Here is a 16,115-nt window from a genome sequence, read left to right on the forward strand (position 1 = left end):
AAAAGAAAAAAAAAGAACTTTGCTAGAATTTTGCACAGTTTAAGCATTGTTCCAAGTATCAACATTGTAATTGCAGAAAAGTAATAAATGTTACAGTGATTTACTATAATTACTTAAAAATCATTATGTAATTTATCTTGAATGTATAATCCATAACAAAACATGAAAGTAGTGTCTATAATTAGTTAAATTATGTGTACAAATGACAGAAAAAACACATCAGTCCAGTTCAATTGAACTTTTATTCATGGGCCTCTGAGCCCCCCCCCCCCCCTTTGGTAATCCGTGTAACAAAAAATACCTTGGCATTGCTAAGTTAAATGTATAAAATTGTATGAAAAAAAGCTGCTTTACCGGTGGTCATGGACGTCCGTAGGATTTCTTCCAGGGAGGGAAGAACAGGGTATTGTTCCAGGAGGGAACAAGGTAAATTTTTCCCTTAACAGTGTTGCCCCAATAAAAAAAGAAACCAATGCTTCAGTTTGAAGTTTTTTTCCTGCAATGGCCTCGCAATAATTAACATATGTTACTGTAACTGAATTTAAATAATATGTGTGAAATATATAATTATTGGTTGACTTTCATTTTCCAGGAGGGGCCATGCTCCCGCCCCTCCTTTGCCTCCCTTCCGGACGTCCATGTCGGCAGTAAATGCGTTAACATGTAGAATACGCCACTGCACTGCTACAATGTGGAAGTCTGGCGTTCCTGTTTATTAACTTAGTCATTATGGGTTCCCCATAATAATTAATGCATTGCAATGTCATTGAATTGAAGTTACAACTCCGAAGTGTGCAATTTGCCCCTTGGGGAAACTAATGGGATGCAACGACTCAGGCCCGTAGCCAGAATTGATCTCCAGGGGGGGGGGGCTCACGGGTTATCAGGGGGGCTTTTTAAATCAAGTCCATTTTTCAAAAGTTTAACAGTGATAAATAAAGGTAAATTAGGTGTGGGGGGTCATTAAGTTACATAAAGTTAGAAATATCACACAAATACTACATTTTTATATATCTTTTAAAATATCGCTTGAAATATTAATTGGCTGCTACTAAAATCATCCCTTACTACACACTCCATACTACGTTTGATGATACAGATATTTATATCACCCAATAAAAGATGGACAATATTCAGTCATAGTGCCTAGCGTACTTTCCACTCTCCGGCCTAAACAATAAAACTCACCTTCGTTTCCAAAGCTTGGGAGTTGTTCATCTTCGACGCAGATGCGGAGGGATTTTGCATAATGACATCAAAGCAGTGGCGTAGCAGACGACCCCGCAACACACGCAATGCGGGGGGGGGGGGGGGGTGTCCCGAGCTGTAGGGGCCTCGCTATGTTCTCTTTCTGTGATCCTGAAATTTTATATAATCCCAGAAATTCAGCAGTTACTGTCGCTAATTTAAAAAATGGATTTACGAAACAGAATGTTGGTTCCCAGTAACATACATATATGAGGACGTCTGCGATTAAAAGCAGTGGTGTGTTGTCTCAGCCAGAGGGGCCCGCGCAACTTCACATTATGGATCTCCTCCGAAATTCAGAATTAAGTTACTTGCTCATAGATGGCAATCGATAGGAAGCTTCCCTCGTCTCATACCTTTATAGCTACGTGGTCTTCGTAATAGTAGTGTAGTGTGCCAATCGTCTGCAGTTATGAATCCAGTAGAAAGGTTCAGTTGCTCTACCAGTCGATGCCTAATTGTTACACAATACCTAAACAAACAAACTTGATAATTTATGACGTTTTTATTACCAGTAATATTACGTGATATTTAAAATGTAACTTCCCCTCAAATATTTTAAAGGGGGCACCCAAGCCTCAGTATTAAATTGATATAAGATCTGAGATAAATTTCCCACTTCAAGGGGCCCAAAAACTCAGGATATTGAGCCCAGAGGCAATTTTCCCTTTGCCCTTAGGTCCAGTAGCTCCAATTCCACTACGCAGTTATACAGTGCTCCAATCGGCATTTCATTGAGTGACAAATTTTCAGTGAATATAGTCCAGTCGCTGCTTAATTTTCTATTTCTCAAGACTTGAGTCCGCCTCTATTTCTTAGCAGCAGATTGCAATTGACCCTTTGATATTCTGTCACCATTGACAATGTAGAGGTCCAGTTCAACCCCCAAAACTGAAATGATAAGTTTGCTTGAGTATGTAACTCACTATTAGTATTAGAAGCGTAATGCGAGCGGCTCTTACGTTGAATCGTGGCCTGGCATAGCCAAAGGATGGCTTTTTGGGCTGAAGTTGCATCCACCACTAAGTCCAAAAAAGGAGTGTTTACTATCCTTTAAACAATTTCCCCAAACAGTGTTTTATTTAAATATATGTATAGACAAAGGATCACGAACAAAATAGTTGACTGTATGAAGCCTCCATCCTCCTTAAAAAAAAGAATCCTGGCTGTGCCACCGCGTTGAAGTATGAGAAAATACGTATGTCTAATTTCTTCATCCAGTTATCTATCAGAGATTCAGACCACCCCTGATTTAGTTTCGACAAACTACTAAACTGATATATAGCCAAAGTCTATGACAAAAAATGGGAAGGAAAGAGTAAAGTTAATTCATTTTACAACTTGGGGGGGGGGGGGGGTTGGGAGTTTGCTAATTATTGTGCATTAGCACACTAGGATTTCGTGCAAGAATCATCACACTTTCGTTGAAGACGCCAGCATTCTGAAGGGTTTGAGGTGCATTTAAAAGCTGATACGAAGTGTTTATAACTTTATAATATTCGTGTTTCTTTTTTCCACTGAAGGAGGCCCACATATATTATACTTGCAGGAAAGGGGGGGGGGGCAGAGAACTGCGCTACACCAATGCATCAAAGTCACAGATTTCTGTATAAATGGGAGGTCGTAACAGGGGCAATGAAGGTACAGATGAAGAAATTTTCTAAAATCTAGAGAAGAAAATTTGCTCCCTGAATTTATCCTTCACCAAAGTTGTGAGCAAAATAATATCTGCTGCCTACATTTTCACTCTTCACTGCAAACAAATTACACAAAATAGTTTTACCTAATGTCAAGGGGGCTGAGCCCCCCTGGCCCCTGCCTGGCTATGGGCCTGCAACGACCTAGTATTCCTGAGATCCTTGAACTAATGAACGAAACAGTAGGTGATGTATTTAGGATGGAGGTCTTCAATAAGTGGAGGCTTTTATTAAACTCAGTGATCGGTTAGTTCGTATGAACTTTCCAGCCTGATCATTACCAGTGCATAGTTAGAGATCGGGTAGTTCATTGAACTCTCCAGCCTAATTATTGCCTATTTTTGTGGGAGCAGGAAAAGGTTTATTATCCATTTTGCCTTGACTCATCTCACTCAACAGGTCGCTAGGTGCCGTGGCTTGCCGCGAGTTTATAGCTTCCTGGAGATGAGGCCTTGCTCGAAAAGGTTTATTATCCATCAATAAGTGGAGGCAAAAGTGGGACGGAGGGTGGAATATTTCCTGGAGGCAGTTAAATTTAGTATACACCTAATTACCATACAAAAATCCATATTTGGCTTGAAGGAGAATATATTTGCATAGTTTTTTTTTATTATTATTTGTCGACGGGCTGACAGGGGTGGGGCCTTCGCCATCATTGTACGGCTCTGATGTATTCTATTACAGTTAAAATCGTTCCGTGTGGCAATTAGTCGGGAGTGTGAAATGATTAATTTTCCTTTGTTCCATTTCCCCGCCTGAACAAAGTCACCACAGGAAGTAATCAAGATAAAAACCCCTATTACTATTTATAATATCCAAATTGTCACATGGAAGAATTATAATGCTATTCTTAATTATCAATTTGTTGTTTTTCGATAAGCAAAACATGCAAATGTTACAAATTTGTTTCGAAATGAAATGAAATACTTCAATTGACTTGTAACAGTGTTTGTTGGATTGGTGGCCATTACGTCGTGATCCCGCTTCATGCTTCTGGCAGTATTTCGAACGCGAAATACTGCTTTTTGGCTAATATAGGACGTATATTTTGAAAAGTGTACGAAATATTTGCTGCAAAAATTCAATTGTTCGCAAAACAAATACTTTCTACGTTCTGCTTAGTATGATTGTTGCCAAGCAACTCACTGCTAATTTTGGCTTATAAGATCTTAAGTGCCTGATAGCCTGAACGAAAATGGTAAGGATTTAATAAATGTGAAAGGTTACAAATAGTTAGTATAAATATTGAATATCATCGACGATGATGATGTTTTTAGTACATATTCCTAATATACAAACTGCCCTTATGATGTCAACATTGTATGTTCAATGTGTTAGTTGCATAATTGAACATATTATAGATCGTTATCTTTCTACTCAAAGTAAGTACAGTTTTGAAATAAATAATTTGAACTTGTGAATACTTTGATAAATGTACTATTTAAAATTCGGGTAACTGTTCGATCTCCGGTCAACGGATTTCTTCATTTTTACGGAAGAAAGTACTTACGAAAATTAGTTTCTGTAGCATTGTCAAAGTTCGTGGACGTATTTTCTTTCATCCTTGAATCTATTGGACCGGGAATTCATGTATTTTTGAAGAGAAATATATCTCCGACGCACAATTGCCGTTGGTTTTACATGCTTCCTCTACGTGTAGCGTACGTTCGATGACGTAACCCCCCCCGTCAGTGTTTCCAACCACGCCGTTGTTTTGCAAGAATATGAAAAAACGAAATATACATTCCTGATATTACTACGACCCCAAATTTTAACTATGTTTGCCTAACCTAACCTAACCATACCGTGAATGGTTTGTGGGGCTATGCGTGAATGGTATTTGGGGCTATGTGGGAATGGTTCGTGGGACATTTTTCGGTTAAGAAGGTTGGAAACACTGCATACCCACTCACGATCCACAGCTTTTCCCGCCATATTGTGTGTTACGGAAGCGAAAAAAGTAAGAACAATAATTACTGTTAATGTTAAAAATTGAAATTATTTTAGTGAAAAAAGCAAAATCTCACCTTAAACAATCTTTCGCAATGCAGAATAGGTAAGTACGAATGTTAAAAATGAAGAAATAAACGAGTGAGAGGTGTTGACCGGAGATCGAACAGGTAATAAAATTCGTGCAATGTCTTTCATTCAACTTTCAAATAACTCAAGACTTTATCCCTTATACTTTAGTTATGTTGGTTAATTTTGATAGGTTACATTGTCGATTTCCAGCAAAAGAATCGCTTCCCTGCTACTTGTCACTAGTTTAGGCATCTTTACAAACCTTTTCTTAAAGTATAGTTTAAGAATGAACGTTGCATAGTTGTAATTGTGTGGCTAATAAATCCGTAGAAGTTTATTTGTCATTTAAAATCAAAGTATTGATCGATGAGTTGTAATGACTTGTTGATTGCTTGCTTACATAACTGAAGATGTGGCTTACAGTATGAAACTGTCAGTAGAACGTGTGATTGTGTTGCTTCAATTTGACTACGTAGACCTAATTGAAACAATAGAAACAAAACTCAAGTTTGCGGTGGCTACATCAAGAACAAAGTCTAACGTGTTAGCATAAATATAGTGTTTTCCTAATAGTGGCCAGTTTATTCTTCCAAATGATTTGAAACCTAGGTTATGTTTGCGAGTCCATTTTCGTGTGATATGAGAATTTAACTTTTAATCGAAAGGTTGGTTTGCAAGCGGAAAGAGTGTCGTCTCAAGCAGTAGCACCGAGACCATGGCCGTATTTTAAACATACAATCGTTGTCATGTCCTTTAGAAGATTTATGAAAGTTTTGTATTCACGGCTGTAATAAAAATGCACAGGTTCATACGTAGCAAGATTGTACTGTAACGAATAAAGAATTTTAAAAAGAGCAGAACTGTACCCTGTGCATTGCACCATGCATGAAGACATGTAGGGAGTGTGGAGGTAAGGCTCCACACATTATCTATCTCGACCATAGTGAAGGTGATATGATCAGAACCACCCTCCGGCTACCTTTATTCCCCAAGATTTGTCCTCAGGTAGACAATGGGTGAGCCCCAGAGCTGATTTATACAGTGACATCACTCGCTCCGTGTCTCTTGTGGAAGTCGGGCATTCTACCTACTGGATCGCCACGGCTCTTGTACTGTTACTATAGCCTGACAAGTTAAGTCCCGATATGCGCAGATCGCTGCGGAGCACTTCCTATTACGTCATCCTCCCCACCACTCTTCTACGTACTGGTCTTGCCTTGAGACTTCAAGTGGTGCCAACTCTGCAAAATTAAGCTAAAACAAATATGACAAACTATTTTTACTGTGTAGATAGTCGGTGCAGGCTCATATCAGTTTATCAGTGGTTCATTTGACTTAATCCGGTCTTTGAAAATGCGTGCGGTGCGCGGATCGTAAACTGTAGTATTACGCACACGGGTTAACGTTCATAACGAAGAGAAACTGCTGGGCGAATGACTTCATTTTCTGAATGCGACATCGAGCAGTGGCTTGTTTTTTTTTAAAAGCCGAGTGGGGTGGGGGTTATTTTGTTTATCGTACAACAATCACTACGAGAAGGCAATCTGACAATACGCTTGCCTGTGTTCTTTTTTTAAGCACCGAAATGTTCTTGCTCTTTACTCTTGGCTGCATATTTTTTAAATGCAAATATCAAATCATGCCGGGTCCAACGAAATCCACAATCTGCTCTGGAAGCCCCTTAGAGGACAGGCCAGAGAAATTGTTTACAATGTTACAACATATTTGCGAAATCAGAAGGAGTTACATAAACTTAAGTATAATGTTGTCGAGTCCACAAGCGCCGCCACGGGAGTATCTAAATGGATGGTTTCTCAAGTTTTAAAAGAATTGGATTGGATTGATTTGTTGTTTTAAGTCCACTTTATGCACAGTAAGGCTAATCGGGACTGGACGTACAGTTTAAAGTGGGATCCGAACCACTATGTGCCTCCACCGGGAATCGAACCCGGAATCCCTTGATTACAAGGCGACGACGCTACCACTGCGCCATCGGCGAGTTGAAGTTTTAAAAGAAGGAAACGAGTCGTTGGCGAAAGGTGAGCTGAAGTTCTGTACTCCGACAGGTAGAGAAAACAGCCCAGGAAAAGCGAATACAAATTTCGTTCAAAATCCTCAGACCATTCCGCTCCCTCCAGGTTGCAACACTGCGAACCAACGTCGCTGCGGAGAATGGAGTGGGGAAATGTGGTGTTAGCTGCGCAACAGCTATTTGCAGCGTCTTGTTTTTAAACTTGTCAAGTTCTAATATTATGACAGTTGTTACTATTATCACTAGAATAACAATGCATCATTTATAGCTGGTAGAAGCTTCAATACAGCAGAAGAACTTTTAATATTTTGTATTTTTGCTTATTTTTATATCTTTATGTTAACCGAGATGACGAAGAGAGAATTGTTCCGATTTTATTCTAAAAAAAAATGATGAAAGGATAAGCACAAGGAAACATCACAGTCTTTCCTGGCACAATGGTCAGAGTAAAAACCTACGATGCCCAAGTTCTAATGCTGGTCAGGCATGTCCTATCACCAGTTTCATCATTCATCCTAATCGATGCGGTCAACTCAAAGCTTAGAAAAGCAACGTAATATAACCAAAATAGATATAAAGGATCACCCTGACCCTACCCGATAGCGAATTGCTAAAGCTGACTGGTTCCGGATTCTATTCCCGGTGGTGGGACATTTGCAGAATGCACAGTGGTTTGATTCCACTTTATACTGTAGATCAAGCTCCAGTTAACCTATCTGAACATAAAGGATACTTAACCCAAAAGTTTAAAGGAATATTCGTGACCAGATTGGAATTCGATAGCAGAACTTTCGGGGGCGAGATTGGAATTCGAGGTTAGAGAGTGAGAAATTTAGAAAATATTATAACGCAGATAAGTTTTCTTTATGGTTTGACGTTGAGGTTCATAATGCACATAGTTTTACTGAAATATTGCCTCATCTCTCTTTATCGTCCAACTATCACTTCTTTAAAGTTAAGTCCTTTGATAGTTGCCACTAGCTTTTTGAATACATTTTTGAATGTCGTGTGCATTAGAATGCTGTATTTTACATGGTGTTGTCCTTTACAGGCGGATGACGAAGATGCACCTGAGGCTGGAGAAGAGGGAGCCGAAGGAGGTGGTAAGATAAATTATTATTTTCTACTTCATAATTTATTTTTCATGTAAACAGAGACACTAATGTCACAAAAAATAGATGTTTGAACCTTAGAGGTTTTCATTCTTCGTGGACCAGCAAATGTCAGAACAATATCCAATGGTTACTCAACAAGAGCGTTTAGTAACGTATTTAGTTGCGTATTTAGTGCAGTTGGTTTGGGAGAGTCACACTACCCTCTTGAAATTCTTATGCTGCATTACATATACACAGTTGCATCGAACATTGGAAAGGTATTTTCAAACACAATATTATAAAGTTTATATTAAGGGTCTAATTTTCTCATTTCACTACAAACTTTTCTTCCAAAGTCACATTGCTGATAATCTCTTAATAAAATCAGTTTATATTAACGTTTGTGCTTGTTTAGTTAACATTTTTAAACTTATTGTCATGTTTATTCAACCAGTGGCGTTCCCCAAATTCCTCGATTTTATTTTAAAGAGAAAACTTTCAATATGGGACGATATGAGAAATTTTAATATTTGCAGACTGTTTTATTCCTGCTCTTTCGGAATTTGTGGATATACTTACTATGTTAACACAACAGTAAAGTCTTAGATAATAATGCATCATGTGCAAACGTGTCCAGAAGTTTCAAAGGAATTGTGTCTGTTAACTAGTCAGAACTACTACTTCAGTCTTTTTATATTTTCGACGTTCAGGTATAGGTCTCCATTCAACCACCACTGGCATAAAGATGCGATGACATTTGCATCTAATGCCCCACTGCAACATAGATGTATTTTGAATGTACTGCTAATTACTTTTTGTAATATTCATTATAATTTATTATGCAAGGCATCATGAATTACTTTACTGTCACCTGTTTTATATTTATAATGCTTGTGATAATAAGGAGATATTTGTAAGAATAAAACATAACAATAGTTGTGCTGATTGACGAAATATAAAATTGCATTTTTTTTAATAAAATTGTGTCTAACATTATTTTACCTGACCCTTTAATCGTTATGTGCACACACACACACACACAAACTTAATCAAACGTTTTCATGTTGCAGATCCACGTGATATTAAGGTTTTGTTTTACTTTTAATTAATATGTTTGTAAGTTAATTACTTATTTTCTAATGTTTGTCATGTTTCTATTTTCAGATGGACCTCAAGAAGGAGAAGAAGGTATACCTATCTGATAGTTACTGTAGTTCAGCAATCTTAGATTGTTCCTTATCAGTAGAAAATATACTAATTTAGAAAATAGAGGGATGTTAGTGAACGCTTTGTAGTGTCAAAGTGCTTATTTAGTTCGTCTGTCACTTCTTCCATTGCCAATTCACTGCGATATTATTTTCGTAGAAGAAAGACGAGTTAAGTATTTGTATTTGTTACGTTGTACAGGCTGACGAATTGGATACAACGTTAAATGAGCCACTTTGAGCATTTGCTATTAGCTGCTGGTTTAAGCAGATTTTTAAAATATGATCAATTAAGGTTTACTCTAGTTTACTCTACTTAAGAAAGGGGGAAGGGGGAGATCACTATTTTCTTTATGCTAATTGGCAATTTGTTAGACATGTCGGAGAGGGGACGATTACTTAATTTCAGATGTCAAGAGATCCTTAGCTTCTTTTTTGCATTGTAAACAATGGATTCCGGGTTCGATTTCTGTTTAGTGGTATCTGCTTATGTATGTATGCGTGTGATTGAGAGACTAGCCTAATGAGTCGAGCATCGAGTAACCTAGCTTTGCATAAATTAAACTTAAAACAAAGTTTCGCAATTTTTAGAGGCAAAACAGTTAACTGATGATTTGTTATTACATTTAGGATCGTCCCCTCCTCTCACCCCCTTAATCCGCCCACGGTAGTCGAGAAACTGGTTGGCAAAGATCAGTCGACCAGCCATTTGGGTGGCAAGCAGATATGCTCTTTACAAGTTTGAAACCTACTTCAGTAGCCAGTAAGGAGTTTAAGTAAGAAATTGAGTCACGTGGACAATGGACAACAGAAAATAGTAAAAATGATAGATGTAGGAAGAAATGAGGAGACATAGTATATACTAATATGATATGTTAGTATATACTAACCTAACTAGTAATAATGGTTGTCCAGTGAAATAGTAGTAGTGGTAGAAGTGTACTTCGCAATTACATATTGATACTGTTTAAAGTCAACTTTTCAATTTTCTCGTTACATTTGTCTATTGAATTGTGTGGAGTAATTTATATTAATTGGAAGCGACAGTAGGGTGGGAACAATGTTCTTGTATTGTGCTTTGGTTATTTTACCTCCCTTTTCTGCCGTCGTATCTTGATCGCGACGATGAGGAAGAAGGGTGATTGATAAAATAGAGCAATCAGAATGATACTCAGCTTGGATTCGAACTTAAGACCACTGGCTTCGTAGCGGCGGTCTCATGAAGGCTCATGGAGCAAGGGTACGTAGGTTGTGGGCGTGTCTGATAAAGGCCAAAATTAGGAGATAAACAGAGAGGATATTCACGATGCAGTGCCAGGCAAATAAATCTAGAACTCCGGGCACGGGGCATGAGAAGCAGCGAATTGTATGCTATAGTAGAGTTGACCTACTGTAGCTAGGAGAGAGAGGGTTAGCATGGCTCAATCTTAGGGGATGGAAGCAAAACATGGTAAAATGGTGAACACATGAGATGATGGTCCTGGCCACCTTCGCCTGGAAAAGCACGCTCTTTAGGATTGGGAAGTACGGAGAGTGTACTATATACGAGGTGATTGTTGGAGAACAGCTGAAAGATATGTTTGTTTTGGAAACGTAAGTAAGGAAAGAAGTACTCAAGTAGGAGAGTAGGAAGCAATTTCCATATTTTTATGAAATTTCTTTTCTACCTTTTCATCTAAAATTCTGCCTGAATTTCCCTGGACCGAGGAAAATTTTCCCTCATGTAGCAAAACTGTCAGAAAGGAACACTCACTCATGTCCAGGCCGCAACCTTTGTGAAAGATAGCCGGGTTTAATTCCCCCAAACCTCGCAAATCAATTCTAACTGGGGAAATCAGTTAACAGCGGGACTGAGACTTTTAATATTCATTTCCAACAGTGGCATGCCCAGTAGGGGTTGGTGGGGGACATAACTCCCCTCTTTTGGTCCAACGATCCTTATAAAAGAATGTCAATCGCAAGAAATATGGCAAAATATGCGGTTCATAGCCCCCTTTCCTCCCTCTTGAAAGTCCTGGGCATGACATTGATCTCCAATAGCTACAACTATAGACAGGCCTTATATTTATGTTTAATATTCCATGTTCTTCACTATTTTGCTTAATATTGCGATTTTTAAATGTTCTTGTTTTATATTTTACAGGCTTTGGGGAAGATGATCAGTCCAAGTCGAAAACGAAGAAGAAGGGCGCAAGGGGCGGGTGAGACGATTAATATTTATTATATTTTATTACATGTAACTATTCCTATAAAAGAAATAGAAACTAGTTAAATTTAGTGGAAATATTTACTAACGTATTTCGAATTCAGTTGCTGTTAATTTTTAAATATCCGTTTAGAAAAAGGTGTGTATAATTATTGTCAATATAATGCAATGTGGCACGCAGCAAATCGATAAAGTAAGAGCTCGTCCATGCACACAAAGAAAGTTTGGTTAAGTACGGAAGATTTTGGGAACATTCTAAGTTCACTTTGTGCAAGCGTAGGCTAATCGAGGTGCAGTTTAAAGTGAAATCCGAAACACTGAAATATGTTTCCGTCGGAAATCGAATTCGGGCCACCACTAGGGACCAAATCCAGAACTATCTACGAACGGGGTGGGGGGGTGGGGGGAAGTAACAGCACTAACCAATACGCCATGGTGCGTCTCAAAAACATCTAAAAGAACTAAAACTGTCTCCCTAAGTACTTAAGCAGAGCTGCGGGCTGCACTTTTTTTTTTTTTTTTGATTGGCCACTCATGAATATATTGGTTGGAGTTATACAGCTCATATCACTTTGACTTTATTCCTACGTGCAAGTTGCCATCCGAACAACCAATAGGATTTCTTCAGAAGCCACTTGAATTTGTTTACATAACTTTGTTCTTACAGAGGACAGAAAATAGTTACTTCTTTGAAATGAGTAACTGTAGCTTGGACACGCCACTGACTGTAACGGCACCTTTGGAAAAAAGTAATTTTCCGAAACTAATCATGACGTGTTTTGTTTTTCAGTTTACTTGGAAAAATATGCCCGTGCTTAAAGTAGCAGGACTCACGCTGAAATCAATGGGACCAACCATCTGCCAAAGCTATGGGCGTCGGAGTGTTTTGGGTTGGGATCAATTTTGTTTGCCACTCGCCGCATTTAATCAAACAAGGACCATTCACCGTTGAAGCATGTTGTTCGCGCCTTGCCAATTCTTTACTTGTGATGATGGGACTTTGAAGTGATTTCTACAGATAAATTATATCCGTGCACATATAGGTTTACATTGCTACAGGGGTAAACGTCAAGCAATCGTGGACTCTAATAAAAAATTGTAAAATTGTTTATTTTTGTTTGATTGAAATATGTATCTGCAAAAGCGTTTCGTGTTTTTGTTTTTACACGAATGTATTATAGTATCGAGAAACAAATGTATTGTAATAACTATCCGAAGGGGGTGATTTCCCCCTAGATATCTTGGTTATGGAAAACAATTTAAACAATGTGTACTTATCATTATAAGGAGACATGTCTCCTCGGTATCGCGTTGAGCGTTGTACTCCACCTGCCAACGTCATCCGAGGTTCGAGTCCTGGCCTGAGCACAAATGTTTCTTCGTGAGTGTCCCTTCATCAATTCTATCCAAAAAATATTAATCTTCGTTGTTGCGATTAGCCAAAACAGACAGAAAAGTGACGACAAATTAGAAAAATACGAACACAAATACAGTACAAGGAGATATGCCTTACACGCCAAACCTATTCTTAATTGATAACTCACTGGAAAAGTTATGTGAAAACTGCGACTCCTTAATTGCTTCATCAGTTAATTATTTAACTGAATGTGCTTTATTGAGTGATAGTGAGTTATAAACTGTATATTTATCGTTTCCAAGTCACAATTTATTTTATCGTTTGTGTACGATGCAGATAAATTCCTAAAAATTACTGGTGCAGTTATGGTGTAGAGTAGGATGCGTAAGTATTACCAAGCAAATTGCTCATCACCATGATTATTATCTTTATTTTACGCAATGAGAGCTTCAAGAATTGAAACAAAACGCCAAACAACCTCTGCACCAGCATACGTAAATAATCCAGTCCTTAAAACATGTTGCATGCAAGAGAAACATTTATGAAAATAATCATCGACAATTTCTCGAGCAATACTTATGCATATCATACGTACCATAGACATCTAACACATTGGCAGAGAATCTTTTCTCTTTACCTTGGTGAACATGAAACAAATAAATTCAATCCAAGAAGCGCCGCTTCAACGTTGTTCATTGAGAAACAATGGCGAACTATTCTGGTCACGCACTGTATATCGTCGACTGTGGAAAACTGCAAGTCTTGAAGGCATTCTTAACAGAATTAAACCGACTTTCTGTTGTCGGCCAACAAAATGTAACAATCGTCACATAATTGAAATTCTTAACTTAGAGTTACATAATTTTCCAAATATCGAGTACGTAGTTTCACTTCTGCAGAACTTCACCAGACTGGTGAACAACGCTGCAATGCCTGCTTGGGAAGGCAATCGGAGAACGATTGTGTGGTTTTCACGAACCTGTTCCTTCTGCTAAGGAAAATAGGTACTGTTAAGGGTTGTAACTTTGTTAATGCATTTCCGGCTGATCTAAGTTCGTTACGCTGTCACTGGACAATGGACACGATATTGCAAACTAAACAAGCGCTATTAATGCAGTTTGTTTGATTGGGTTAATTTTTAAGTCCACTTTATGCACAGAAAGGCTAATCGGGACTGGACCTACAGTCACCTACAGTCACCAGAACCACCAGAACCACTCTGTGCCTTCACCGTGTGTCGAACCCGGGACCCCTTGATTACAAGGCGACGACGTTACCACTGCGCCATAGACCATAGACCTATTAATAAAGTTAACACCAGTGGCGTAGCGTTATAGTACGCCCGTACGCCCGTACGCAAGCCGTTCCCAAATTTAAAATTTCAAAAATGCTTAAATGCTGTGAATATAAAGTAAAACGTGACTAATTTCATATATGTTTGACCTTCATGGCATTATAATAGCTATTTTTCGCGATCCGCTTGCAACGCTCCACTCTCAACACTCGTTCTAGCATCTTTTTTCAATGCTTTTCCTGGCCGGACGCCGAGCAGGTTCGCCGTACAGAACTCTTATATTCCTTGCTGCCTTTCTGGAGGGAAAGCTTCGATTTCTACAGCACGGGCGTAAATGCTCTCTCGTACGTCAGCGTACGGAGCAGCAGAGGTCTACCGTGATTGGTTCATGTGACCCTTCCTGCCTTCTGAAGCAGACGACAGCGGTAGAATTCCTACCCGGTTCTTCGCTCTTCGCGCTCATGCAACTCATGCTATGTGATGCTACAATACGCAATATTGACTGACGTAACTTTCCCAATCTCAAATATACTGCTTCTTAATGGCCACTGCATTGTATAATTTATCGCACGAATAGCGATATGCATTAGAAACTAAAAGATCAACACAGTTTTTGTCAAATAATTCAGCCTGTGGCTGCTCTACCACTTAACCCGCAAAACTGTTTTTTGTTGTATTTTTTCGTTATTATCTAACTACTTAATATTGTGTCAATGGAAATGTTTAGCATTCATTTGAAAACTCTTAACATCGAATGGTCTGTGGACAAAATTATTTTAAAATGTTTATCAGCATTCTCAAGATGTAATAAACAGTGGTCTGAATAACTAATCGGCACTGTTACGTCAGTAGAGTGTACGATATTTGGACTATCCACTCTGCTTTGCACAGTGTGCCAAGACGACAGAGGTCCCTGGTTCGAATCCCGGCGTGAGCACGGGTGTTCTTCAATATCATCACTCATATTCATATTCGCGATTAACCAAAAGTGGTAGAAAAGCGAAGTAAAATAAACCAAATCAATCAGTAGTTGGATCATCCACAACAATGACGTCTACTGTTGTGCAGAGGCGCTTGTGTTTCAGGTAGGTTTTTAAAGACTTGCGTCATGCAGGAAGGTATAAAAAAAGGTATAAAACAACAGAGTTCAAAACATTTGTGGCATAGTGAGGCATCTAATTTTCTAGCTAAAACATGCATGGATGATGTTTTATTGAAAACCCAGCTGACCTCAGGCAAATAAACAATACATGTGGCGAGTAATACCATAAGTAAATTATTAAGCAAGAAAGAGCCGACCCTTCCTTCGGACTTGGCGTTCCCACCCGAAATGTTCATGCTACGCCACTGGTTAACACATAAAGTGACCAGGATGGTGGAGGGAATATATGGGACAAGTGATATTTATATTCAATTTCCATTCATTTAATTGAATGAATTGTACGTATATGGGACAAGTGATTTTCATATTCAATTTTCATTCATTTAATTGAATGTATTGTATTTGCTTACAAGTATTTATCTAGGTATAAATCGTTCACGAAACATGACTATCAACGACACCTTCCCCTTGAACACTAGCATTGTATCTTATCTATTATAAGATATTGTTAATTTTGTATTTTTTTCTAGTAGATCCTTCAAACTCCTTGTTGTTTTCTCACAAATGTTCATGCTAGTTCCTTTTAAAGGAGGGTTGCGCGTCCTTCAACCCTTCTGTATGCTCCTGCGCTCGCCTCTTTCATCGTCAGCTGACCTCCGTGGCGGAGTGGTTACCACAGCGTGCTAAGATGTCGGGGGGCGGGTTCGAATCCTGGGTGGGTGTTCTTTGTGAGTATCCATTCATCAATTTCATCATGTCATCACTCATTCTCGCGATTAGCGAAAAGTGGCAGAACGCGAGGTAAAAAAACAAAGAAATCAATCAATCTTTCACCGTCACCAAGTAACTGCACTGATG

At 38.7% G+C, this 16,115-nt stretch overlaps 1 long non-coding RNA gene across 1 annotated transcript; it reads left to right on the forward strand.

Annotated features, from left to right (window-relative positions):
- The first annotated feature begins 3,902 nt into the window (after positions 1–3,902).
- On the forward strand, positions 3,903–12,613 carry LOC145991543 (uncharacterized). Its single transcript, XR_014442070.1, has 5 exons — positions 3,903–4,143; positions 8,051–8,102; positions 9,258–9,281; positions 11,442–11,499; positions 12,295–12,613. It is a non-coding gene; the product is annotated as an uncharacterized LOC145991543 (long non-coding RNA).
- Positions 12,614–16,115: the final 3,502 nt, after the last annotated feature.

The sequence above is a fragment of the Lepisma saccharinum genome, chromosome 8, assembly GCF_977018435.1.
Source record: "Lepisma saccharinum chromosome 8, izLepSacc3.1, whole genome shotgun sequence".
Classification (NCBI taxonomy): domain Eukaryota; kingdom Metazoa; phylum Arthropoda; class Insecta; order Zygentoma; family Lepismatidae; genus Lepisma; species Lepisma saccharinum.